The following is a 25,933-nucleotide window of genomic DNA, read 5'->3' as shown; positions in this document are numbered from 1 at the left end:
CACTCCAATCCAACCCACTGCACTCCAATCCAGTCCAACACACCACACCGCAATCCAACACACCACTCCAATCCAACACACCCCACCCACTGCATGCCAATCCATCCCACTGCAGTCCACCACACCCCAATCCAACACACCCCACTCCAATCCAACACACTGCACTCCAATCCAACACACCGCACTCCAATCCAACACACCGCACTCCAATCCAATCCAACACACCGCACTCCAATCCAATCCACCGCACTCCAGTGCAACACACCCCACTCCAATGCAACACACCCCACCCACTGCACGCCAATCCATCCCACTGCAGTCCACCACACCCCAATTGAATCCAACACACTGCACTCCAATTCAACACACCGCACTCCAATCCAATCTAACACACCGCACTCTAATACAACACACCACACTCCAATCCAACACACCCCACCCACTGCACGCCAATTCATCCCACTCCAATCCAACACACCGCACTCCAATACAACACACTGCACTCCAATCCAACACACCCCACCACTGCATTCCAATCCATCCCACTGCAGACCACCACACCCCAATCCAATCCAACACACCCCACTCCAATCCAACACACTGCACCCCAATCCAACACACACCACTCCAATCCAACACACCCCACCCACTGCACGCCAATCCATCCCGCTGCAGTCCACCACACCCCAATCCAACACACCCCATTCCAATCCAACACACTGCACTCCAATCCAATCCAACACACACCACTCCTATCCAACACACCGCACTCCAGTCCAACACACCCCACCCACTGCACGCCAATCCATTCCACTGCAGTCCACCACACCCCAATCCAATCCAACACACCCCACTCCAATCCAACACACCGCACTCCAATACAACACACCCCACTCCAATCCAACGCACCCCACCCACTGTACGCCGATCCATCCCACTGCAGCCCACCACACCCCAATCCAATCCAACACACCCCACTCTAATCCAACACACCGCACTCCAATCCAACGCACCCCACCCACTGCACGCCGATCCATCCCACTGCAGTCCACCACACCCCAATCCAATCCAACACACCCCACTCCAATCCAACACACCGCACTCCAATCCAATACACTGCACTCCAATACAACACACCCCACTCCAATCCAACACACCCCATTCACTGCATGCCAATCCATCCCACTGCAGTCCACCACACCCCAATCCAATCCAACACATCCCACTCCAATCCAACACACTGCACCCCCATCCAATCCACCCCACCCCACCCCAATCCACCCCACTCTACTCCAATCCAATCCACACCATCCCAGTTCAGTGCGTCCCACTCAATCCACCCCAGCCCAGTCCACTCCAGTCCAATTTATCCAGTCCACCCCACTCCAATCCAACACACTGCACTCCAATCCAATCCAACTCACCGCACTCCAATCCAATCCAACACACCCCACCCACTGCACGCCAATCCATCCCACTGCGGTCCACCACACCCCAGTCCAACCTAATCTAACACACCCCACTCCAATCCAACACACTGCACTCCAATCCAATCCAACACACCCCACTCCAATCCAACACACTGCGCCCTAATCCAATCCACCCCATCCCACTCCAATCCACCCCACGCTACTCAAATCCAATCCACACCATCCCAGTCCAGTGCACCCCACTCAATCCACCCCAGCCCTGTCAACTCCAGTCCAATGTATCCAGTCCACGCCACTCCAATCCAGTCCACCCCACTCAACTCAATCAATCCCATTCGAATCCACCCCACTCAATTCACTGCACTTCAAACCACCTCAGTCCGCCCAATCACCCCACTCTCTCCAATCCAGTCCACCCCACTCTACTCCAATCCAATCCACTCCATTACCTTAGTGCACTCCAACCCACTCCACCCTATTCCACCTCCACCCCACTCCACTCTATGACACTCTCTCTACTGAACCACTGAACTCTACTCCCCCACTCCACTCCCCGATACGGCAACAAATCCACTCTACAACACTCTACTGCCCCCTCCGCTCTGACGCTCCACGCTCCTCTCCTCTATGCCACTAACTTGTATCTATGCTGCACGGCACCCACACTGGCGTACAACATGGCAAAACACATTGCCAAAGCCAAAAGCTCTTGTATAGGCTAGACCTATTGGCTTTGCCAATGCTTGTTTTGTGTTAGAGTGACCAGCTCCCTCCGGGTCATTATGGGCACTGTTTCTAGTCCAGAGCTTTGAGTGATATCCTAATGCATTCTGGGGGATTGCAATACTTGTATATTTCATGTATGCATTTTGCCAGGGCCTGCCAGGCCAGTAGTGTGTGTTGTTGGGTCCATGGACCGTGCCTGGCACAGGAAGCATCTGGCATGAATGAGTGTGAGTGCCCCCCCCCCCCCATACAGATACCCCTGCACCTCTTACATGGAAGTGTGCCCGCTGGGCCTCCGTAGCTGCTGCGGGCAGTCGGAGTCCAGGCACAACTATATAAAGCAGTTCTTACCCCCCGCAGAGCAGAGGGCTGTCCCTTTAAAAGAAGGCTCGTGTCACATAAGTCTGAGAGGGGGGAGGCTCCGGTGTCTGCCCACACAGTTCAGGGGGTGCTGCATATAATGTAACAGCCCGGTCAGAATCTCGGCGACTGCGCAACACCCTGTGATTCTGGGCAAATCACTCAGTCCCCCGGGCTACCAAACATGAATGTGTCCTTGTGTAATGTAACAGGCGCTCAAGTAAAGCGCCTCGAGCGGAGTTCGCGCTGTATAAAACTGCAGAATATAAAACCCGGCCCCGGGTCGGTTCTTCTCCCGGGAGGGGGGGGCCCGGGGGGCGGCCCTTCCCGGTAGAATCTGGAAGTCTGTGGATGTGGGGCCGGTCGGTTCTGTTCGCAAAGGTGCTGCCCACCAAAGCTCCGGCTTCAGTGAGAGTTAATTTGAGGCGGGGTGTGGTGAAGGGGCTGGCCCGGCTCCTCCTCCACACAACAGGGCGTTACCCCAGCCCTGTGAGCCGCCCCTTTGCCCCCGGGTTCTGGGACCGGTTCCACTGCTCTGAGCCGGGTGCGCCCTGCTATCTGCCCCGGGCACGGCGTGGGTGAACGTCTGGGGCACAATCTACACAGGACTCTTGACCAGAGCGGCTGGATCCTGGTGCCCCACGCGGAGCAGAGGTGAGAGGCCCAGGGGGTGGAGGGGGCAGTGAGGGTGGCACCGGGGAATCGGGGCCTCCGGAGGTGGAGACACTGGGGTTGGGGGGCGGTGGGGTCACTGGGGATGGGGGGTGGCTCCGGGGTAGGGAGGGGGCTCCTGCTTCTACGTCACAGAGCAGTCACGGTGCCCGAAGGGCCTGCCCTTCAGAGACAGCCCTCTGCCGCCCCAGCTCCCCACTCTAGGGGGCTTCAGGGCGCTATGTGCAGCGCCTGGAACCACCCGCGGCTGATGGCCTCCATGTACTGTGCAGGGACCCCTCAGGTTTCGTCATTCCACCACAGGGTCATGCACAGAGCTCTCTCAGCCTCGGTGGGGGACAGGCGGCTCCATCTGGGGGGTTCAGAGTGCCCCCATCCTCCTTGGCTCAGGTGCCACATATACGCTTCGCAGCACTAGGGGCGGAGACCCCACATCACACTCCCAGCCTGGGTGGGGGACAGGCGGCTCCATGGGAGGGGGGAGGTGGTGGTGGAGGGGTGGGGGGGGTGGCTCAGAGTGCCCCCATCCTCCTTGGCTCAGGTGCCACATATACCCTTCGCAGCACTAGGGGCGGAGACCCCCAGACCCCCATCCCTCCCTCTGCACCGGGGCTGTCGCCTCTCCACAGAACACCACAAGGGCTGTGAAAAGTTATTATTTTGCATCACCAAGGAAAGTGTCTTGATTTGCTTCATCTGATTAAAGTCTTTGCTTCCGTCACACTTCAGAATTACACAAACTGTGTCTCCATCGAGCTGCACAACTGCTGAATGTGTACACTTCACTCGGAGCATTTACATCTTGTGTGTTGTAAAAAGACCACCTACAGCCTTTCATTTCACACTCCCTGTGCCCCAGCAGGGTGCCACATAAAGCACTTTACGTTTATTGTCTGACTGCAGCGTGAGTGCGGTTTGTGAGCACCTATCCCCGAGTTAAACAAGCAACAATTGGTCAGAAGACACAGCCTGACATTTGACCTCTGTCCTTGAATCCCAGCAAGTGCCACGAGATACATGTAGAACTTAATGGCATGAGAAGTAGCTCAATGGTTAGAGCGGCAGACCCTCATGCAGAGATCTGGCCAGGGTTCAAGTCCTGCCTCAATTCCTGACTCGGTCAATTCCTGTGGACCTGATATTTCTGGTGCCAATCTAATCATGGGTCCCACTCTGTAACTCTGGGCAATAGCTTGCTTAATCTCCACAAGAGCCCCAGCAGCGCTGGGATGCCTGGCTTCACCTTGGGGGTGCCCAGGAGTGGGCACTTCCCAGGTACAGCCAGGAAGGGTTCCATAGCGGTATGCGTACAGCGCCAAGAACGAAGTTTACAGTTTTTCATTCAATGCTTGCACTTTGGTGCCCACCAGACATCAGCGCAGGACCCATCATTGGGGCGCCACCCACAGTCTGGGAAACCCTGGCATAGAGGCTTATTTTTTCCCATTTTGTCTTTAAATGGGCCATCCAGAGCACGTGTCCCACTCCAATCCGGAGCCACAACACGGGTAGGGGTCTCTGCACCAGGTCAGCATGTGATCTGCAATGAGGTCCAGGGTTCATTGACTAATGTGCATGTGACAGTAGCGAGGCTGCAGGATATGACACCAGGAATTACAGCAGTGTCACCAGGGCTGACTTTAGGGCAGTGCGACAGGTGCAGCCACACTGGGCGCTGACCTCGGAGGGGGTGCTGGGTTTAGCAAAACGTCCAATTTCAAAGGGTCTGCTGCAGAGTCCCTTGTGTATCTAGCTTTCAGGCAGCAATAAACAGGTCAAGATACGGCCTGTGGTTAATGTTCCTGCTACAGAGAGAGGTAGTGTTGTCTAGTGGCAGCTTTGACTGGCCATAAAGTAGCTCAGAGGGTTTATGTGCCTGCTACAAAGCACAGATCTGTATTTTATGCGGATGGCTGAGTGGATTAGTAAAGCCAGCTTTTACCAGTCTTTTAAAACAAATGAAATGTATGTGAGAGGGGCTATGGAGAGATGGGGGGGGGCACTTTAACCTGGTGGTAGTGAGGGAATCCAAGGATGAGGTCATGCGGGTTGGGGGAATGCCAATGATGATTGTCACACCGGGCACCACCAGCGCTAAAGCTGGCCTGAGTGTCCTGGTATGTTTTGAGGATGTTTATAGCACCCTCTCACCTGTGAGGTATCCTGGTACTTTGCTGGTATGTGGAGCTTGCCTCAAGCGGTCTCAGTGACAGAAGTGAGGACTTTCAGGGCGCCGACATGGAACAGTGAGAATGGTGTCTGAACTTGCATATTCACCCACTCATCCACCAATACATTCTTCTCAATGCCATAAGCACCTGCTCTAGTGATGTGTCTGTAGCCTTCAAGTCACTCGTGCCGTAACTGTATATATTCTGTGTTCGATGAAAGCTTGTGCTCGTCTGCACTTTCGGACATGTTCTGTGGGAAACAAAAGATGCTTACATTGCAGCTGCCTGTTCTGTGGAAGCTTGCACTGCTGCTGCCCTCACTGTACCCGTGCTCGGAAGAAGGGAAGCTTGCACTGTTTCTGCCCTCACTGTACCTGTGCTCGGAAGAAAGGAAGCTTGCACTGCTTCTGCCCTCACTGTACCTGTGCTTGGAAGAAGGGAAGCTTGCACTGCTGCTGCCCTCACTGTACCTGTGCTCGGTAGAAGGGAAGCTTGCACTGCTTCTGCCCTCACTGTACCTGTGCTCGGAAGAAGAGAAGCTTGCACTGCTGCTGCCCTCACTGTACCTGTGCTCTGAAGAAAAGAAGCTTGCACTGCTGCTGTCCTCACTGTACCTGTGCTCGGAAGAAGGGAAGCTTGCACTGCTTCTGCCCTCACTGTACCTTTGCTCTGAAGAAGAGAAGCTTGCACTTCTTCTGCCCTCACTGTACCTTTGCTCTGAAGAAGAGAAGCTTGCACTGCTTCTGCCCTCACTGTACCTGTGCTCGGAAGAAAAGAAGCTTGCACTGCTGCTGCCCTCACTGTACCTGTGCTCAAAAGAAGTGAAGCTTGCACTGCTGCTGCCCTCACTGTAGCTGAGCTCGGAAGAAGGGAAGTTTGCAGTGCTGCTGCCCTCACTGTACCTGTGCTCGGAAGAAGAGAAGTTTGCAGTGCTGCTGCCCTCACTGTACCTGTGCTCGGAAGAAGGGAAGTTTGAAGTGCTGCTGCCCTCACTGTACCTGTGCTCGGAAGAAGGGAAGCTTGCACTGCTTCTGTCCTCACTGTACCTGTGCTCGGAAGAAGGGAAGTTTGCAGTGCTGCTGCCCTCACTGTACCTGTGCTCGGAAGAAGGGACGCTTGCACTGCTGCTGCCCTCACTGTACCTGTGCTCTGAAGAAGAGAAGCTTGCACTGCTTCTGCCCTCACTGTACCTGTGCTCGGAAGAAGAGAAGTTTGCACTGCTTCTGCCCTCACTGTACCTGTGCTCGGAAGAAGAGAAGCTTGCACTGCTGCTGCCCTCACTGTACCTGTGCTCAAAAGAAGTGAAGCTTGCACTGCTGCTGCCCTCACTGTACCTGTGCTCGGAAGAAGGGAAGCTTGCACTGTTTCTGCCCTCACTGTACCTGTGCTCAAAAGAAGTGAAGCTTGCACTGCTGCTGTCCTCACTGTACTTGTGCTCGGTAGAAGGGAAGCTTGCACTGCTGCTGCCCTCACTGTACCTGAGCTCGGAAGAAGATAAGCTTGCACTGCTTCTGCCCTCACTGTACCTGTGCTCGGAAGAAGGGAAGCTTGCAGTGCTTCTACCCTCACTGTACCTGTGCTCGGAAGAAGAGAAGCTTGCACTGCTGCTGCCCTCACTGTACCTGTGCTCGGAAGAAGAGAAGCTTGCACTGCTGCTTCCCTCACTGTACCTTTGCTCGGAAGAAGGGAAGCTTGCACTGCTTCTGCCCTCACTGTACCTGTGCTCAAAAGAAGTGACGCTTGCACTGCTGCTGCCCTCACTGTAGCTGTGCTCGGAAGAAGGGAAGCTTGCACTGCTTCTGTCCTCACTGTACCTGTGCTCGGAAGAAGAGAAGTTTGCAGTGCTGCTGCCCTCACTGTACCTGTGCTCGGAAGAAGAGAAGTTTGCACTGCTTCTGCCCTCACTGTACCTGTGCTCGGAAGAAGAGAAGTTTGCACTGCTTCTGCCCTCACTGTACCTGTGCTCGGAAGAAGAGAAGTTTGCACTGCTGCTGCCCTCACTGTACCTGTGCTCGGAAGAAGGGAAGCTTGCACTGCTGCTGCCCTCACTGTACCTGTGCTCGGAAGAAGAGAAGCTTGCACTGCTGCTGCCCTCACTGTACCTGTGCTCGGAAGAAGGGAAGCTTGCACTGCTGCTGCCCTCACTGTACCTATGCTCGGAAGAAGAGAAGCTTGCACTGCTGCTGCCCTCACTGTACCTGTGCTCAAAAGAAGTGAAGCTTGCACTGCTGCTGCCCTCACTGTAGCTGTGCTCGGAAGAAGGGAAGCTTGCACTGCTTCTTCCCTCACTGTACCTGTGCTCGGAAGAAGAGAAGCTTGCACTGCTGCTGCCCTCACTGTACCTGTGCTCGGAAGAAGAGAAGCTTGCACTGCTTCTGTCCTCACTGTACCTGTGCTCGGAAGAAGGGAAGCTTGCACTGCTTCTGCCCTCACTGTACCTGTGCTCGGAAGAAGAGAAGCTTGCACTGCTGCTGCCCTCACTGTACCTGTGCTCGGAAGAAGAGAAGCTTGCACTGCTTCTGTCCTCACTGTACCTGTGCTCGGAAGAAGGGAAGCTTGCACTGCTGCTGCCCTCACTGTACCTGTGCTCGGAAGAAGGGAAGCTTGCACTGCTGCTGCCCTCACTGTACCTGTGCTCGGAAGAAGGGAAGCTTGCACTGCTGCTGCCCTCACTGTACCTGTGCTCAAAAGAAGTGACGCTTGCACTGCTTCTGTCCTCACTGTACCTGTGCTCGGAAGAAGGGAAGCTTGCACTGCTTCTGCCCTCACTGTACCTGTTCTCGGGAGAAGAGAAGCTTGCACTGCTGCTGCCCTCACTGTACCTGTGCTCGGAAGAAGAGAAGCTTGCACTGCTTCTGCCCTCACTGTACCTGTGCTCGGAAGAAGAGAAGCTTGCACTGCTGCTGCCCTCACTGTACCTGTGCTCGGAAGAAGGGAAGCTTGCACTGTTTCTGCCCTCACTGTACCTGTGCTCGGTAGAAGGGAAGCTTGCACTGCTGCTGCCCTCACTGTACCTGTGCTCGGGAGAAGAGAAGCTTGCACTGCTTCTGTCCTCACTGTACCTGTGCTCGGGAGAAGGGAAGCTTGCACTGCTTCTGCCCTCACTGTACCTGTTCTCGGGAGAAGAGAAGCTTGCACTGCTGCTGCCCTCACTGTACCTGTGCTCGGAAGAAGGGAAGCTTGCACTGCTGCTGCCCTCACTGTACCTGTGCTCGGAAGAAGGGAAGCTTGCACTGCTTCTGCCCTCACTGTACCTGTGCTCGGGAGAAGAGAAGCTTGCACTGCTTCTGTCCTCACTGTACCTGTGCTCGGAAGAAGGGAAGCTTGCACTGCTTCTGCCCTCACTGTACCTGTGCTCGGTAGAAGGGAAGCTTGCACTGCTTCTGCCCTCACTGTACCTGTGCTCGGTAGAAGGGAAGCTTGCACTGCTGCTGCCCTCACTGTACCTGTGCTCGGAAGAAGAGAAGCTTGCACTGCTTCTGCCCTCACTGTACCTGTGCTCGGGAGAAGGGAAGCTTGCACTGCTTCTGCCCTCACTGTACCTGTTCTCGGGAGAAGAGAAGCTTGCACTGCTGCTGCCCTCACTGTACCTGTGCTCGGAAGAAGGGAAGCTTGCACTGCTTCTGCCCTCACTGTACCTGTGCTCGGTAGAAGGGAAGCTTGCACTGCTTCTGCCCTCACTGTACCTGTGCTCGGTAGAAGGGAAGCTTGCACTGCTGCTGCCCTCACTGTACCTGTGCTCGGAAGAAGAGAAGCTTGCACTGCTTCTGTCCTCACTGTACCTGTGCTCGAAGAAGGGAAGCTTGCACTGCTTCTGCCCTCACTGTACCTGTTCTCGGGAGAAGAGAAGCTTGCACTGCTGCTGCCCTCACTGTACCTGTGCTCGGAAGAAGGGAAGCTTGCACTGCTGCTGCCCTCACTGTACCTGTGCTCGGGAGAAGGGAAGCTTGCACTGCTTCTGCCCTCACTGTACCTGTTCTCGGGAGAAGAGAAGCTTGCACTGCTGCTGCCCTCACTGTACCTGTGCTCGGAAGAAGGGAAGCTTGCACTGCTGCTGCCCTCACTGTACCTGTGCTCGGAAGAAGGGAAGCTTGCACTGCTGCTGCCCTCACTGTACCTGTGCTCAAAAGAAGTGACGCTTGCACTGCTTCTGTCCTCACTGTACCTGTGCTCGGAAGAAGGGAAGCTTGCACTGCTTCTGCCCTCACTGTACCTGTTCTCGGGAGAAGAGAAGCTTGCACTGCTGCTGCCCTCACTGTACCTGTGCTCGGAAGAAGAGAAGCTTGCACTGCTTCTGCCCTCACTGTACCTGTGCTCGGAAGAAGAGAAGCTTGCACTGCTGCTGCCCTCACTGTACCTGTGCTCGGAAGAAGGGAAGCTTGCACTGCTTCTGCCCTCACTGTACCTGTGCTCGGTAGAAGGGAAGCTTGCACTGCTGCTGCCCTCACTGTACCTGTGCTCGGAAGAAGAGAAGCTTGCACTGCTTCTGTCCTCACTGTACCTGTGCTCGGGAGAAGGGAAGCTTGCACTGCTTCTGCCCTCACTGTACCTGTTCTCGGGAGAAGAGAAGCTTGCACTGCTGCTGCCCTCACTGTACCTGTGCTCGGAAGAAGGGAAGCTTGCACTGCTGCTGCCCTCACTGTACCTGTGCTCGGAAGAAGGGAAGCTTGCACTGCTTCTGCCCTCACTGTACCTGTGCTCGGGAGAAGAGAAGCTTGCACTGCTTCTGTCCTCACTGTACCTGTGCTCGGAAGAAGGGAAGCTTGCACTGCTTCTGCCCTCACTGTACCTGTGCTCGGTAGAAGGGAAGCTTGCACTGCTTCTGCCCTCACTGTACCTGTGCTCGGTAGAAGGGAAGCTTGCACTGCTGCTGCCCTCACTGTACCTGTGCTCGGAAGAAGAGAAGCTTGCACTGCTTCTGTCCTCACTGTACCTGTGCTCGGGAGAAGGGAAGCTTGCACTGCTTCTGCCCTCACTGTACCTGTTCTCGGGAGAAGAGAAGCTTGCACTGCTGCTGCCCTCACTGTACCTGTGCTCGGAAGAAGGGAAGCTTGCACTGCTTCTGCCCTCACTGTACCTGTGCTCGGTAGAAGGGAAGCTTGCACTGCTTCTGCCCTCACTGTACCTGTGCTCGGTAGAAGGGAAGCTTGCACTGCTGCTGCCCTCACTGTACCTGTGCTCGGAAGAAGAGAAGCTTGCACTGCTTCTGTCCTCACTGTACCTGTGCTCGGGAGAAGGGAAGCTTGCACTGCTTCTGCCCTCACTGTACCTGTTCTCGGGAGAAGAGAAGCTTGCACTGCTGCTGCCCTCACTGTACCTGTGCTCGGAAGAAGGGAAGCTTGCACTGCTGCTGCCCTCACTGTACCTGTGCTCGGGAGAAGGGAAGCTTGCACTGCTTCTGCCCTCACTGTACCTGTGCTCAGGAGAAGAGAAGCTTGCACTGCTTCTGTCCTCACTGTACCTGTGCTCGGAAGAAGGGAAGCTTGCACTGCTTCTGCCCTCACTGTACCTGTGCTCGGTAGAAGGGAAGCTTGCACTCCTGCTGCCCTCACTGTACCTGTGCTCGGAAGAAGAGAAGCTTGCACTGCTTCTGTCCTCACTGTACTTGTGCTCGGAAGAAGGGAAGCTTGCACTGCTGCTGCCCTCACTGTACCTGTGCTCGGAAGAAGGGAAGCTTGCACTGTCTGCCCAAGATGCGCTTATTCTATGACGGCGCAAAGCTTCTGCAGCTTATGGGAACACAAAGGATATATTCAGTGCAGACGCACAGCATGCACTATGAAACAGGGACTGACACTGACACCAGAAGGGGTAGTAGTCAAGCACTCAAACATGGTACCCGAAATCAGAAGCAGCACCCACTGCTTGCCCCCCACCTGCTTTCAAGGCTGAGCCTGCGTGAGAAGCATGTGCTGGTGCGTGCAAGGCCCATCCATTGCTCACTATTCGTTGCCTTCTTCAGTGTCGCTGTTCTTTCCTGCATCCTAATTGGACAGCGCAGGCCAGGCGTCACTTCCTGTTTCTTCCCTGGTGTATGGACCAAGCACAGATTGATTCGTCGTACTTTTTGTTTCTTTGCTGCTCGTGCTGTTATTGAGGTCCTTTTTTTTCTTTTCTCGCCGGTATTGCATCTTTGGCCTCCCACCCACCCACCACTTTGCTGTGTTGCTTCCCCCATCCCTATCCGATGTCCTTGCTTGCACATACACACCCCCTTTCTGTATCTTTTTATTGTTGCTTCCCTGTCGTCATTGCCCTCCCTTCGTCGTTGCAAGTTTTTACACATCTTTGATTATCGGTTCCTTCATAGCCGCATGTGCTGCAGGAACCAATTAGCTATTAACACTTTTTCTTTCATAAGCCTAAAAGTGGGGGTGGGCAAAAAAGTCTGCTCTGCGTTCCACCTGGAGCACAAAGTTGCAGCAAAACTCTACCCGCGGCCACATGGTGGAGTCTTTTCACACAGTGCACGGCTTGCCAGTGTTAAGTTGGCGAACACGAGCGAGAATTTGTGTCCCCTATCTTGATTTTCGGGTGCTAGAACCCCTCTCGGTGAGATTTCTCAATGCGGGCGGTCGCAGCAGGTCACAGCCATGTGCGTTGAGAAAGCTACCGCTCAAGTAGAAAACCTACTGGTGCAGCAGAAAGAAGCCGCCCCCAGTGCGCCTCGTGGTGCCGCTGGTGCTGATTTAACCATGTGGAACAAGCTCCCAGGGCTAAAAATCAGATGCGTGTACGAATTTTGCTCGAAGAACTCCGTGGAATCTTGCGGAGTTATTATGTAACACCGCGGAGTGAAACTCCACGAGGTGCAACCAGGCCTCCCTCAAAGAGCCCAGGTTTTAATTTGTTTGTAATTTAATAACTGGCAGTGAATGGCAAGGCCACTCTCGGATTTTAATTGCATTTTGTGTGTAGTTTTTATGCTTCCCCTTGCACGCTGAGGGTTGCAGATTGTGATCTGTGCATGTTCTACGGTGGTTTATCTTTTACCATTGCTTTGATGGCATCTGGCTTCAAGTGGTTACTTAAAGGCGTAGAGCAGATTTAGCGCGCGATAAACCCGCTACATAAATACACGCGCATGATCACCCAGCGAATGCATCTATAAAGTCATGCATTGGTGCCTCTGCTGCAGAAACCACTGCCAGCACAACTGTTGCCCAAGAGGAGTTCTCTGCACCCTATAAAGGACGCGTAAGCAACAGGTTCAAGTTAAAGGGAACGCGCCGGTCACGGGACTCGAGGCTTGTGGGAAACTGCCAGGAATCACCCGCGCCACTGTATCAGATTTTTGTGGGTATTGGGCTGTGACATTCAGGAACTGGCGTTAAAATTACATTTCCTCATATTGCATTTCTGTAAGTCTCTTTGATTACTCTAATTCAGAATAAACAAGCATTGGCCAAGCCGTTTGCTCTAGCCTATGCAAAAGCTATTGGCTTTGCCAATGTCTTTTAGCCATGTAGTATAGCAGCGTGGTTGTGCAGCACAGATAAAAGGAAAGATAGGAAAAAAACGCTATGATACGGCCAGTGCTTTTTTCCTAACTTTTAGCCGTGCTGCACAGCATTGCTGCTATGCATCATGGCAAAAAAACATTGGCAAAGTCAATAGCTTTAGCATAGGTGAGACCTATTGGCTTTTCCAATGCTTGTTTATGATTGAATCAGGGAGGCACCAGTAAAGAAAATTCACACAATTTTAATATAGGTCTGATGGACAACTTAAATGCTGGCTTGAGGGACATAACGTCACTTAAACTAGGGACCCCATAACATAATGTGTATTTGTAAAGCGTACGTTCACCCAGAAGGGTATCTTGGTGCTAAATAACAGATGTTTATTGTTACCGATCTCCATGGTACTAATTTTATCCACCTCAAAAGGATGAAAGTTTAGTGGTCCCGCCGGGATATGAACCCTTGAGGTTGAACACAGGCCCCCCGACAGCAGACCAGACTATAACTGGCCATTACTAGGAAAGTGCACAACCAGTGAATAGTAGCATCTTAGATGCTTCCAGGCGCTAGATGCAGAACCCGCTGACGAAGGTTAACACACTAGGTAGGTGAGGGTTCATCATCCTATACGAGTATATGAATGTATGGTAAACCCAGAAGAGGTTTGGCTGTTTCTTTAAGGACTGTTGTACTTCTTCTATGTTTATATCTGTTTACGCAGAGCGTACAACAGCCCTTTAACTCCTCACTCTCTCTCTTTAGTGTGTTACCTACCCCTCTTGTACTTGTTCTGGGTGTGTTTGAGAAATGTGTGATGTCCCCATGTCCCTCTTGCATCTGCGACCTGCTGTTTACTTATTCTGTGTGTGAGGGAAGGTTTTGCTGCCCATGTCGTGCCTTTTTTTTTTAATTGTATTGTGAAATTTGGTCTTAAACTTTCCCCTACAGAAAATGCTAAACTGTTTACATTGCCAATGCTTGTTTTAATGTCTGATGTGAATGAGAGAGTGAGCCCTTGAAAAACAGGTGACCAGAATTTGATTTCAGCTGTGAAACAAGCAGTTTTTTAAAATTAACTAAACAACTTTGTAAAAATGTAAAGCAGATGATAATTGGCTTAATTTTCCGCATAACACCTATTGTAACCAACGGCAATTTGAATGTTGAGGTTTTGAAACCAAAATGACTCAGCTGGAAGCAAAACTACAAGCCCACAATGCACCCTGCTGCTGGGTGAAAAGCCATGAGTGGCAGATGGTCTTATAGTCGGTGCCAATGAAATCATGTGGCAATGGTTGTGAACATTTTGCAGCTAGGAAAAGAACATTTTGGAGACTAATTCTACACAATCCTTACCAGTATTATTTCCTTTTCTAGACATTGTAGCAAATATTAAAACTATATGGGCAAAGCTGAACTTTGTGTTTTTTTGTTTAATAACGTCTGATCCATTTGAGCTACAAACAAAATTTCTTTTTTTCATGAACTATTAAAAATTATGCAGCAGTGTGTGCACTGTGCTGCAAATGAAGAAAATCCATGATTATGCGGAAAATTCTGTGGTCTTAAAAACACAGGATTTCAATGGCCCTAGTTATATGTCACAATCCTAACTGGCAGACTTGTGAAATGCAGCATAAAATTATGTTCCTGACTTGTTTTCCTGAAGGCAATCAAGGATTTAACAGCCCAGTGGATGCCAGGTACCAGAGGGTCTTACACATGCAGGTGTGAGCATGTCACTGCTAATGGGCTGAAATGAACACCCCTTGGATAACCAAGTAGGGAGGCTAAAAATACATTTACCAGAGTGATGTGAGCAGCTAACATGTCTGAAAACACAAACAACGTGTTGCCTTCCTCAGGGTTGTAAATCATTCAGTTAGATTCAAAGGGGTGAAAGTTGTTCAGCTCAGATTTTCAAACTAAAAATGTAGTGGGCCCCAGGGTGAATGTGTGAGGTGAGGAAGGTTTGGGATGGACGGTTCCCACAAGGGGCGGGATCAGTAGTAATATGCATTAGGTGGGCCTCTGGGGCTGGTTGAGTTTTGGCGGGTAGTTCCTCTGCTGTAACGGAGTACACTTTCCGCAACCCGATTTGGAGTCAGGCGGACCGCACATTTTATCCTGATGGAGTAAAATTTATCTGTATGTGTGAAATTTCTTGTGTCAGCCAGACGGGTGTAGGAGGCTGGCCCTCTATGTAGTGTACAAACATGATGTGCTCTGTGCAGAGTCTAAGCAACCCCACCTTGGTTTACACAGGTAAAAACTAGGCCACCTAATGCTCTGTTTTTGTGATAGTTTGGTCAAGCAGTTGGGCCAGTCTCGGAGAAGTGCTAAGCATTTGTTGTACTCACAGTATCAATAAATGTGGACACACACTTACAGTAATAACTCAAGACCAATGTACAATAATACTTCAGATTTTGATAAAAACTTTAAGACCAAGATCATCAAAATCGGGTAAGAACCTTTTAAGTTACAATTTTTCAAATTTTAGCAAAAGTAGTCTTTTTGTGCGTAACTACACACCATAGGAATCCATAGGAGAAAACTTTTAAAATGCGTATAATATCAGGCAGTGCATTTACAAATGTCTCCTTTTGTTTGTAGGTCAAGGTCGTCAAGATGTCTTGAGGACCATCTGGGGAAGTTCGGGCAGCTCCAAGTTTCGGGGGGAGCAGCTGCTGAAAAGTCCTTGAAGCTGGTGTACGACCACTACGGGAGACCACTTTGATAAGCAATGCATAAGTGGACTTTAAGGTGAGTCTGATGGGTCCCCTTGGAGTTTAGAGGTCACAAGGGGTGGGGGACCCTTAGAGCACAGCTGGTTCTCCGGTGCAGGGCCCAGGGAGGCCAGGTGCAGAGCAGATAGGTGAGCCAAGAGCTGTGTGCCAAGGTGCCCTTGGAAGCAGGAGGCAGGTCACTTTGAGGGTGGCTTGCAGGTCGGCAGGGCCACTCTCAGGAGTGGTTCTTACTGTTCTGAAGTCTCTCGACTGGGGCTTGCTCCTGGTCCTTTGAGAGTCCAGAGTGGACTTTTATTTTGGGTGTCTGACGTTAGGGGTCCAGTACCTGTGGCTACTGCACAGTTCAGCCACGGGAGGTGGCAGTGCCACCAAACTTGGCAGACTTTCAGGATTTATCCTCCAAGCCCATCGGGTGGAATTTGGTCCAGCTGCTATGACTTCACTGGTCTTTTGATTCTTTGTTGCAGGGAGTGATGCTTTCACTCTGAAGGGATCTCTTTGGTGCTCTGGGGTTTTGTAGGGACCGTCTAATGTCCATGCAATGCCTCAGCAGCGATTCTCGAGGCCTGGCTGGGTGCAGCAGTCAGGGTTTGCCACCCTTTTCTTTGTGCAGCAGGAATGCCGTTCTCGAGCCTTGGGCTTTCTTGTTGCTGGCATTCTTGTGTCCTTGGAATCCAATCTGCAGGTCTAGGGGTGCCCACTAAATACTGCATTTAATGGGCATTTAGGGGAGTCCCTAGAAGTAACTGTTAGAGGCTGAGTACAGGTAGAGTCAAGTACACACCTACGACTGGCAGAACACCACCAACACAGGGTTGTGCCCAGTCAAGGTCCCACAAAGTAGCCCCTGGCTCAACCCCTGGTAGCTTGGCAATGAGCAGTCAGGGTTAACTCAGGAGACAGGTATGCAAAGTATTTAAATACACCAACACAGTAAATAAGCAAGACACAACACACAATAAAAATCCCACACCAATTTATAAAAACAGTAAATATTTCTTATCTTTAAAATGACACCAAAACAACAAAAATCCAATATAGGGAACCAGGGATATGATTTCTTTAAAGATTAAAAGTAACTAGCGCTTAGAAGCCACTAGTGCTTAGAGGGGAGGGTTGCGCTGGACTGGGTCACAGCCAAGAGTTCCAGCGGTCTGCAATGTCTTACTTCCAGAAGTGTTTCTTGATGCAGGAAAGTGTTCCACAACCCCAATCCAAGGTTCCAGAATCTCTGAGTTGCTCTTTGGGTCATTGAGACTACAATTCCCACAATGCACCTGGCCAAATCCTTGCAAGTCTACTGGATGCACTCCAGGCTGGGGACTTTGTGGAAGTTTGATGCAGGAAAGTGATCCACAACCCTAGTCCAAGGTTCCAGAATCTCCGACTTGCTCCTTGGGCCGTTGGGACTACAATTCCCACAATCCACCTGGCCAAATCCTTGCAAGTCCAGTAGGCGTGCTCCAGGCAGTTGGCTGTTCCAGTGTGCAACAGGAGCAGCACTTCAGTGTGTAGTCCTCTGGGTTGCAGACCAGGGTTCCAGCAGGGCAGTCCTTCTTTTCATGGTCTCAGGCATCAGATCTGAATTCCAAAGCAGATCAGCCACTTTTACTCAATCATCTTGGGGGACAGTCACTGAGTGTAGGAAGTTGGCTCTGTATGTACTATTTCAAAGTAAGGAATAGTATGCACAGAGTCCAAGGGTTCCCCTTAGAGGTAAGATAGTGACAAAAAGAGATAATTCTAATGCTCTGTTTTGTGGTAGTGTGGTCGAGCAGTAGGCTTATCGGAGGGTAGTGTTAAGCATTTGTTGTACACACACAGGCAATAAATGAGGAACACACACTCAAAGACAATTCCAGGCCAATAGGTTTTTATATAGAAAAATATATTTTCTTAGTTTATTTTAAGAACCACAGGTTCAAGATTAACAAACAATACTTTAAATGAAAGGTACTTCACTCAGGTATCTTAGGAACTTTGAATCATCACAATAGCATGTACAGTTTTGGCAAAAATGGCAATAAGCTATTTTGAAAATGGACACTACAAAAATCAACAGTTCCTGGGGAGGTAAGTATTTGTTAAGTTCACAGGTAAGTAAAGCACTTACAGGGTTCAAAGTTGGGTCCAGGGTAGCCCACCGTTGGGAGTTCAAGGCAACCCCAAAGTTACCACACCAGCAGCTCAGGGCCGGTCAGGTGCAGAGGTCAAAGTGGTGCCCAAAACACATAGGCTTCAATGGAAATAGGGGTGCCCCGGTTCCAGTCTGCCAGCAGGTAAGTACCCGCGACTTTGGAGGGCAGACCAGGGGGGTTTTGTAGGGCACCGGGGGGGACAGAAGTAGGCACAGAAAATACACCCCCAGCGGCACAGGGGAGGCCGGGTGCAGAGTGCAAATAGGCGTCTGGTTTGCAATAGGATTCAATGGGAGACACGGGAGTCTCTTCAGCGATGCAGGCAGGGGGGGGGCTCCTCGGGGTAGCTACCACCTGGGCTAGGAAGAGGGCCACCTGGGGGTCGCTCCTGCACTGGAGTTCGGTTCCTTCAGGTCCTGGGGTCTGCGGGTGCAGTGTCTTTACCAGGCGTCGGGTTCCTTGAAGCAGGCAGTCGAGGTCATGGGGAGCCTCTGGATTCCCTCTGCGGGCGGCGCTGTGGTGACTCAGGGGGGGGTCAACTCTGGCTACTCACGGGCTCACAGTCGCCGGGGAGTCCTCCCTGTAGAGTTGGTTTTCCGCAGGTCGAGCCGGGGGAGTTGGGTGCAGAGTGGAAAGTCTCACACTTCCGGCGGGAAACGTGTGGTCTTTAAAAGTTGCTTCTTTGTTGCAAAGTTGCAGTTTTGTGGAACAGGGCCGCTGTCCTCTGAGTTTCTTGGTCCTTTTAGATGCAGGGTAGTCCTCTGAGGCTTCAGAGGTCGCTGGACCCTGAGGGACGCGTCGCTGTTGCAGTTTTTCTTGAAGTGGAGAGACAGGCCGGTATGGCTGGGGCCAAAGCAGTTGGTGTCTCCGTCTTCTCTGCAGGGCTTCAGGTCAGCAGTCCTTCTTCGTCTTCAGGTTGCAGGAATCTGATTTCCTGGGTTCTTGGGTGCCCCTAAATACTAAATTTAGGGGTATGTTTAGGTCTGGGAGGGCAGTAGCCAATGGCTACTGTTCTTGAGGGTGGCTACAACCTCTTTGTGCCTCCTCCCTGAGGGGAGGGGGGCACATCCCTAATCCTATTGGGGGAATCCTCCATGCAACAGGGAGCCATTTCCTTACACTGGGGATTCTTGTCCAATGGGCTGCAGGGTACAACACAGAGGTATGACAACTTCCTCCAAAGTGAGGCATCTTCTTGTCCCATAAAGCACTGCACTTTAGCATTCGAAGATGGATGATTTCTCTCCAGAGGAACATGATCGGCTAAACCAACCCCCCCACCCCTTCTCTCCCCATGTGTCTCATTTCCATCAGTTCCTCCCTTAGACATCTGCACATTCCTCTCTTAAGCTATCCGTGGGATACTGGGTGAGAGAGCAGGCCTGGTTGCATTCCTTTCTGACTGGTATGTTTTTTTGAAGCCTCAACCCCCTTCCAGGCCTGGCTGTACCATTTGCCTCCCACCGCTACCAGATAACCACTGCACGGAGCAGGCCACTTATCACCTAATCAAAGCATCCTGGCTAATCCTGTTAGGGCTGACCAATCAGGAGAGGCCACCAGCAGGCTGGAATTTGGCTTACAGAGAAGAAAGTTGTATAACGTCTTTCCTGTATAAGTTATGATAAATTCAACAAATGGCAAATTGTTGCATTTATCATTACCATTCATTGGAGTCCACTTATGACATTTTTATGTTTTTCTTAGCCGTAGATAGGCTCAAGAATCATATTTCTGTTATGGCCCAGGAATCTGACTTTCAACCATGGGGGAAAATGAAAAGCTGCAGTTTGTCCCTCACCAGGGCTTATAAAACATATTTTATAAGGTCCCTGGTTATAGGTACAAGGCATCATACCCATGGGGCATCTAGGGGAGATCTTAGGGGTGACTTATATGTAAAAATGAGGTAGATTATCACTTTGGAAGTACATTTAATTCCAAAGTCCAATTTGCATACATTTTACTTTCTAAAGACAGTCTGCAAAGCTGGGCTGCCTTTAAAAATGACAGCAGGCAACACAACAGTGCACCCTCCAGTGGAGGCAATCTACTGTGCCTCTATATTTCCATGTCCTATAATATACAGGGGACTTATAGGTAGCTTGGATCCCCTTGCCATATTACCTACTAGGGACCTATAGGGGTCTGTCATTGCCAAATGTAACATTATCATTGGAGCATATATCTTTTATTCAGAGCACTGGCCCTGGTCCTGTTATACAGAGACCAGGGCACAGACAGGGTCAGTTACCATCAGTATCAGTCAGACGTTTTGGGGTGATCATGCTAAAAGGGTGACTCACAGTGACCAGTTGGCCATCTACCTTAGGGTGGCTACACCCACTATGTGACCAATTCCTACGGACAGAGGTCACTTCCCTATCCATGATTGGCTATTTTCCTGCCATACAAGATGGAGGATAATGAAAGAGAGGGGTCACCTTGCATGCAAAACCTTGGGGTCGTGCAGGCTGGGGGTGGTCACTCCTTCTGTCCTATGTGCATTTTCCTGCTGTTGCTCCCACCAGAAGTAGGGGTTTGCAACAGGCGTGGCCATCTGCTGTTAGCAGCAGGGCTGGGGGTCGGGTTTCAAAGGCGGTGTAGGAAGCTGGCCTGTTGTGTGGTGAGCACCTATGGTGTTATCACCTTATACCAGCTCTATGTTTCCCCTATTAGTGAGGTGTAGTCAGGTGTCTAGGAAGACAGGCTCTCTAGAGGTAGCTGTGGGTGAGCAGCCAAGGCTTATTTAGGAGACATGCAAAGATCATGCAATACCACTGTAGTCACATGGCACTCACACACATGAAAGAACCACACAGTGTTACAAAATAAAGGAACTTTATTTTACTGCAAAAATACTATAGAGGCAACACAACAACTGGAGGGAAGTGAGACACACAAATATATGGACATTTAGAAGTCAGGGCTTAGCATAGAAAGCAATAGAAAACAGTGAAAGCAACAGACAATACTGAAGGCCGGGGGGGGACTAAACCATATACTAAGAAAGTGGAATGCAACAGTCGGGCCCCCACCCAAGGAAGTGGAATCAGTAGAGGGGAGCTGAAGGAACTAGGAAGCCCACAAGGTAAGTACAAGAGTGCCCCCACCCCCCAGGGGGAAAAGAAGTAAGTAACTGGCTCTACCCAAACCAACCAGAAGGACTTCAGAGAAGAATTTTTCAAGACACGGACAAGACTGCAAGAAACCAAATGTGGATCCTGGGAGAAGAAGAGCTGGAAAAGAAGGGGGCCAAGTCCGGTTCACGTTGGAGTGTCCAGTGGTGGCAGGAGCCACAACCCACTGGTCTTTGGATGAAGGATTTGGCCGACAGTGTGATGAAGACGGCCAATAATGCAGCCGTGGAGCAGCTGAAGAGTTTCTGAGGGATGCAGTCGATGTCTCACGCTGGATGAAGAATTGCAGTCAGTCAGTGGTGTGGAAAAACCACCAACAAGCCTTGGCAAAGGCAAATGTCGTGAATGAAGAAAAGTAGAGCTGCGAGGGACCAGCAAGGTCCAGGGGGACTCAACCCAAGGAAAGGAGTCCCGGGTGACCCTCAGCATCCAGGAGAGTTATAAGAAGAGGAGGCAGCCCCCACAGATGACCCACATGCGCAGGCGTCGCAGTGAGGCCCATGAAGCACACCTAGAAAGAGTCCCACGTTGTAGTAGAAGTACGCAGAGGGCTGTGCGTCACAGGGAAGAATGCTGGGGGCTGGGGCTATACTTAGCCTGAAGATCCCTTGGAGGAGATGCCAACAAGCCTTAGTAGCTGCAAGAGACACAGTGCACGGGGGTACTGTCCTGTGTGCAGAGGCAAGGGCTTACCGTCTCCCACGTTGGGAAGCTGGTAGAGAGGATCAAAGGGAACACTCCAGACCACCACCCATGGTGCAGGATCCAGCAGCTCTGGAGGTGAGGATATCCACACAGCCGGTCGTCGTTGCAGATGGTGCCTGCAGATGCAGGGGAGTGACTCCTTCATTCCAAGGGAGATTCCTTCTTGCTTCCTGGTGCAGACTAAGGGCTTGCTGCCCTCAGAGGATGCACAGCCGGGGAAATGTTGCAGTTGCTGGAAGGAGCCGCAGAAACAATGTTGCAGAGTAAAGTTGTCACTGTATCTGCAGATTGTAGGTTCCTGTGGAGTCCATTCGCGGTTCCAGTGGCCAGAAGTTGCAGTAAACATTGCAGAGGAGTCCTGTTGGAGTCTTGAAGTCGAATCTGAGGACCCACCCAAGACGGAGACCCTAAATAGCCCAGGAAGGGAGATTGGTCACCTAGCAAGGTGACCACCTACCAGGAGGGGGCTGTGACCTGGTCACTCAGATGCTCCCAGGGGCCTCTGCCCACCTTGGATTTAAGATGGCAGAACCAAGTGGACACCTGAAGGAGCTCTGGGCACCACCCCGGGGGTGGTGATGGACAGGGGAGTGGTTACTCCCCCTTCCATGTCCAGTTTTGTGCCAAAGCAGGGACTGGAGGTCTCTGAACTGGCACAGACTTGTTTATGCAAGGAGGGCACCAAATGTGCCCTTCAAAGCATACCAGTGGTTTGGGGAGGTGACCCCCCCCAAGCCATGTAACACCTATTTCCAAAGGGAGAGGGTGTTACCCCCGTCTCCCAAAGGAAATCCTTTGTTCTGCCTTCCTGGGCTTGATCTGGTTAAGGAGAAGGATGGCAGAAACCCACCAGAGGGGTGGCAGCAGCGTGGCTGCTCCGAAGAACCCAGAAAGCTGGTAGGAGCAATGCTAGGGGACCTCTAAGGAGCCCCCAGAGTGCATGGAATCATACAGCCAATACCGGCAACAGCATTGGGGTCTGATTCTAGCTTGTTTGATACCAAACATGCCCAGGTTCGGAGTTACCATTCTGTAGTTGGACATAGGTAGTGACCTATGTTCAATACACGCGTAAAATGGCTTCCCCACACTCATGAAGTCCAGCAGAATGGAGCTGGAGTTTGTGGGGGCACCTCTGCTCATGCAGTGGTGCCCTTACACACAGGTACCTGCACCCTGCCCTCTGGGCTAGGAGGGCTACCATAGAGGTGACTTACAGTGACCTGGTGCAGTGCCCTGAAGTGAAAGGATGCCTGCACCCTTTCACGCAGGCTGCAATGGCAGGCATTCAAACATATTTTACATGGCTTCCCATGGGTGGCATAATACATGCTGCAGCCCATGGGGATCCCATGGTGCCCTAGTGCCCTGGGTACCTGGGTTCCCTATACTAGGGACTCATATGGGAGCACCAGTATGCCAAATATGGGGTGTGTGAAGTCCCAGCAACCAGATGGAGAGGTAGAGAGCAGAATCACTGGGGACCTGGTTAGCAGGATACCAGTGAACACAGTCAAAGCATAATGACATCTGGCAAAAAGTGGGGGTAACCATGCCAAAAACCTGCTGGAGTCTTGCACATCGAATCTGAGGACCCACCCAAGAGGGACACCCTAAATAGCCCTGGAAGGGCTTTGACTCCCCCTAAACGAAGGACAATAAGGCTAACCTTATCCAGATGAGTCTTCATTGTCTTAGTGGAAATATCTGGAGAGTCCATCTGCATTGGAGTGGGTACTCCCAGGTCTATGTTCCACTGTATAGTCCATTCCCTGTAGGGATATGGACCACCTCAACAATTTAGGGTTTTCACCTTTCATTTGTTTTAATCATAGAAGGGGATTGTGGTCTGTCTGAACAAGGAAGTGAGTGCCAAACAAGTATGGCCTCAGCTTCTTCAGAGCCCAAACCACAGCAAAGGCCTCCTTCTCTATGGCTGACCAGTGCCTTTCCCTTAAGGTCAATCTTCTGCTTATAAAAGCTACAGGTTCATCCGGACCTTCTGTATTAAGTTGTGATAGGACTGCCCCAACCCCTACCTCAGAAGCATCTGTCTGTACTACGAACTGCTTGGAGTAGTCAAGCTTCTTAAAATAGGTGCAGAGCACATGGCCTGTTTTAGATCCTTAAAAGATTTTTGGCAGCTAGTTTGTCCATGAAACTTTCTTGGGCATCCTTTTTGAGATGGGGGTCATTAAGAGGGGCTACAATGGGCCATAGTTCTTAATGAACCTCCTGTAGTACCCAGTGAGGCTTAAAAAGGCACTAACCTGGGTCTGGGCAGTAGGGGGCGTCCAATCCAAAATGGTTTGGATCTTCCCCAGCAGTGGCTGAATCTGGCCACCACCTAGCAGGGGGCCCAGATATACCACCTTCCCCTGCCCCATCTGGCACTTCGAGGCCTTGATAGTGAGGCCTGCTTTTTGCAGGGCCTCTAAAACATTCCATAGGTGGACCAGGTGATCTTCCCAGGTGGAGCTAAAGACAGGTATATTTACAAGATAAGCTGCACTGTAGTCGTCCAATCATTGGAGAACTGTATTCACCAGCCTTTGGAATGTGGCAGCTGCATTTGTCAGCCTAGAGGGCATCACTGTGAAGTGATAGTGCCCTCCAATGGTAGAAAATGCTGTTTTGGGTTTAGCATCTTTTGATAACTAGATCTGCCAATATCCAGCAGTCAGATCAATTGTGCTTAAATACGTGGCAGATGCCAGTGTGTATCTATAAGCTCATCTGCCCAAGGGATAGGATAAGCATCTGTTTTGGTAACAGTGTTGAGACCCCTGTAGTCTACACAAAACCTCATCTCCCTTTTTCCATTCCGAGAGTGGGGTTTTGGGATAAGTACCACAGGGCTAGCCCAAGGGCTATCTGAGGGCTCTATGACTCCCAGGTCTAGCATCTTCTGTACTTCTGATTTGATACAGTCTCTGACATGGTCAGGTTGCATGTAAATTTTACTTTTGATAGGCAAACTGTCCTGTGTCAATGGTGTGTTCACACCAAGTGGTTTGACCAGGTTTCCATGAGAACAGTTCTGAAAACTGTCCTAAGAGATTTCTGCAGGCCTCTTTTTGGGACTCAGAGAGGCAGTCACCAAGTACCACCCCATCAACTGAGCCATCGGCTGCAGTGTGGGAGAAGAGGTCACGGAGAGGGCCACTCTCTTCTTCCTATCCCTCATCATTTGCCCTGAGAAGGGTCAGATCAGCCCTGTCATAGTAGGGCTTAAGGCAGTTCACATGGAGCACCCTCAGGGGGCTTCCGGGAGTGCCAAAGTCTACCAGGTAGGTAACCTCACCCTTTTTCTCCACAATGGTGTGGGGACCACTCCGCTTGTCTTGGAGTGCCCTGGGAGCCACAGGTTCCAGCACCTACACATTCTGTCCTGGTTGGTATACAGTCAGTACAGCCTTCTGGTCATGCCATTGATCCTGCAACTCCTAGCTGGCCTGAAGGTTTTTAGTGGCCCTCTTCATATACTCAGCCATCCTTGATCTGAGGCCGAGCAAATAATCCACAATGTCTTGCTTAGGAGGCTTGAGAGGTTGCTCTCAACCTTCTCTAACAAGAACAAGGGGACCCCTAACAGGGTGCGCAAACAGAAGTTCAAATGGGCTGTAGCCCACAACCTTTTGAGGGATCTCCCTATAGACGAATAGGAGGCATGGTATTAGGACATCCCATCTCCTTCTGAGCTTTTCAGAGAGACCCATTATCATCCTGTAGGAAGTTGGCTCTGTATGTGCTATTTCAAAGTAAGGAATAGCATGCACAGAGTCCAAGGGTTCCCCTTAGGGGTAAAATAGTGGTAAAAAGAGATAATACTAATGCTCTATTTTGTGGTAGTGTGGTCGAGCAGTAGGCTTATCCAAGGAGTAGTGTTAAGCATTTGTTGTACATACACATAGACAATAAATGAGGTACACACACTCAGAGACAAATCCAGCCAATAGGTTTTGTTATAGAAAAATATCTTTTCTTAGTTTATTTTAAGAACCACAGGTTCAAATTTAACATGTAATATCTTGTTTGAAAGGTATTGCAGGTAAGTACATTAGGAACTTTGAATCATTTCAATTGCATGTATACTTTTTAAGTTATTCACAAATAGCTACTTTAAAAGTGGACACAGTTAAATTTTCACAGTTCCTGGGGGAGGTAAGTTTTTGTTAGTTTTACCAGGTAAGTAAGACACTTACAGGGTTCAGTTCTTGGTCCAAGGTAGCCCACCGTTGGGGGTTCAGAGCAACCCCAAAGTTACCACACCAGCAGCTCAGGGCCGGTCAGGTGCAGAGTTCAAAGTGGTGCCCAAACGCATAGGCTAGAATGGAGAGAAGGGGGTGCCCCGGTTCCGGTCTGCTTGCAGGTAAGT

General features: G+C 51.0%; 1 protein-coding gene across 6 annotated transcripts in view; it reads left to right on the top strand.

Moving 5' to 3' along the window:
* LOC138293717 (equilibrative nucleobase transporter 1-like) overlaps positions 1 to 25,933 on the top strand; it is a 383,365-nt gene that overhangs the window by 194,584 nt on the left and 162,848 nt on the right. Inside the window, exons 1-2 of one of the 6 annotated variants that reach the window (XM_069233047.1) lie at positions 3,017 to 3,170; positions 15,439 to 15,588. The exons of 3 other annotated variants lie outside the window; for them this stretch is intronic. The gene's annotated coding sequence lies outside the window, so the exon portion shown is untranslated. Of the gene's footprint in view, positions 1 to 3,013; positions 3,171 to 15,438; positions 15,589 to 25,933 lie in introns of those variants that run through there. 2 more of the 6 variants (XM_069233043.1, XM_069233046.1) reach the window with 2 other exon arrangements.

This window comes from Pleurodeles waltl, chromosome 4_2 (assembly GCF_031143425.1).
Source record: "Pleurodeles waltl isolate 20211129_DDA chromosome 4_2, aPleWal1.hap1.20221129, whole genome shotgun sequence".
Lineage (NCBI taxonomy): Eukaryota > Metazoa > Chordata > Amphibia > Caudata > Salamandridae > Pleurodeles > Pleurodeles waltl.
The sequence above is the reverse complement of the archived record's forward strand: the minus strand, read 5'-3'. Positions and strand labels throughout refer to the sequence as shown.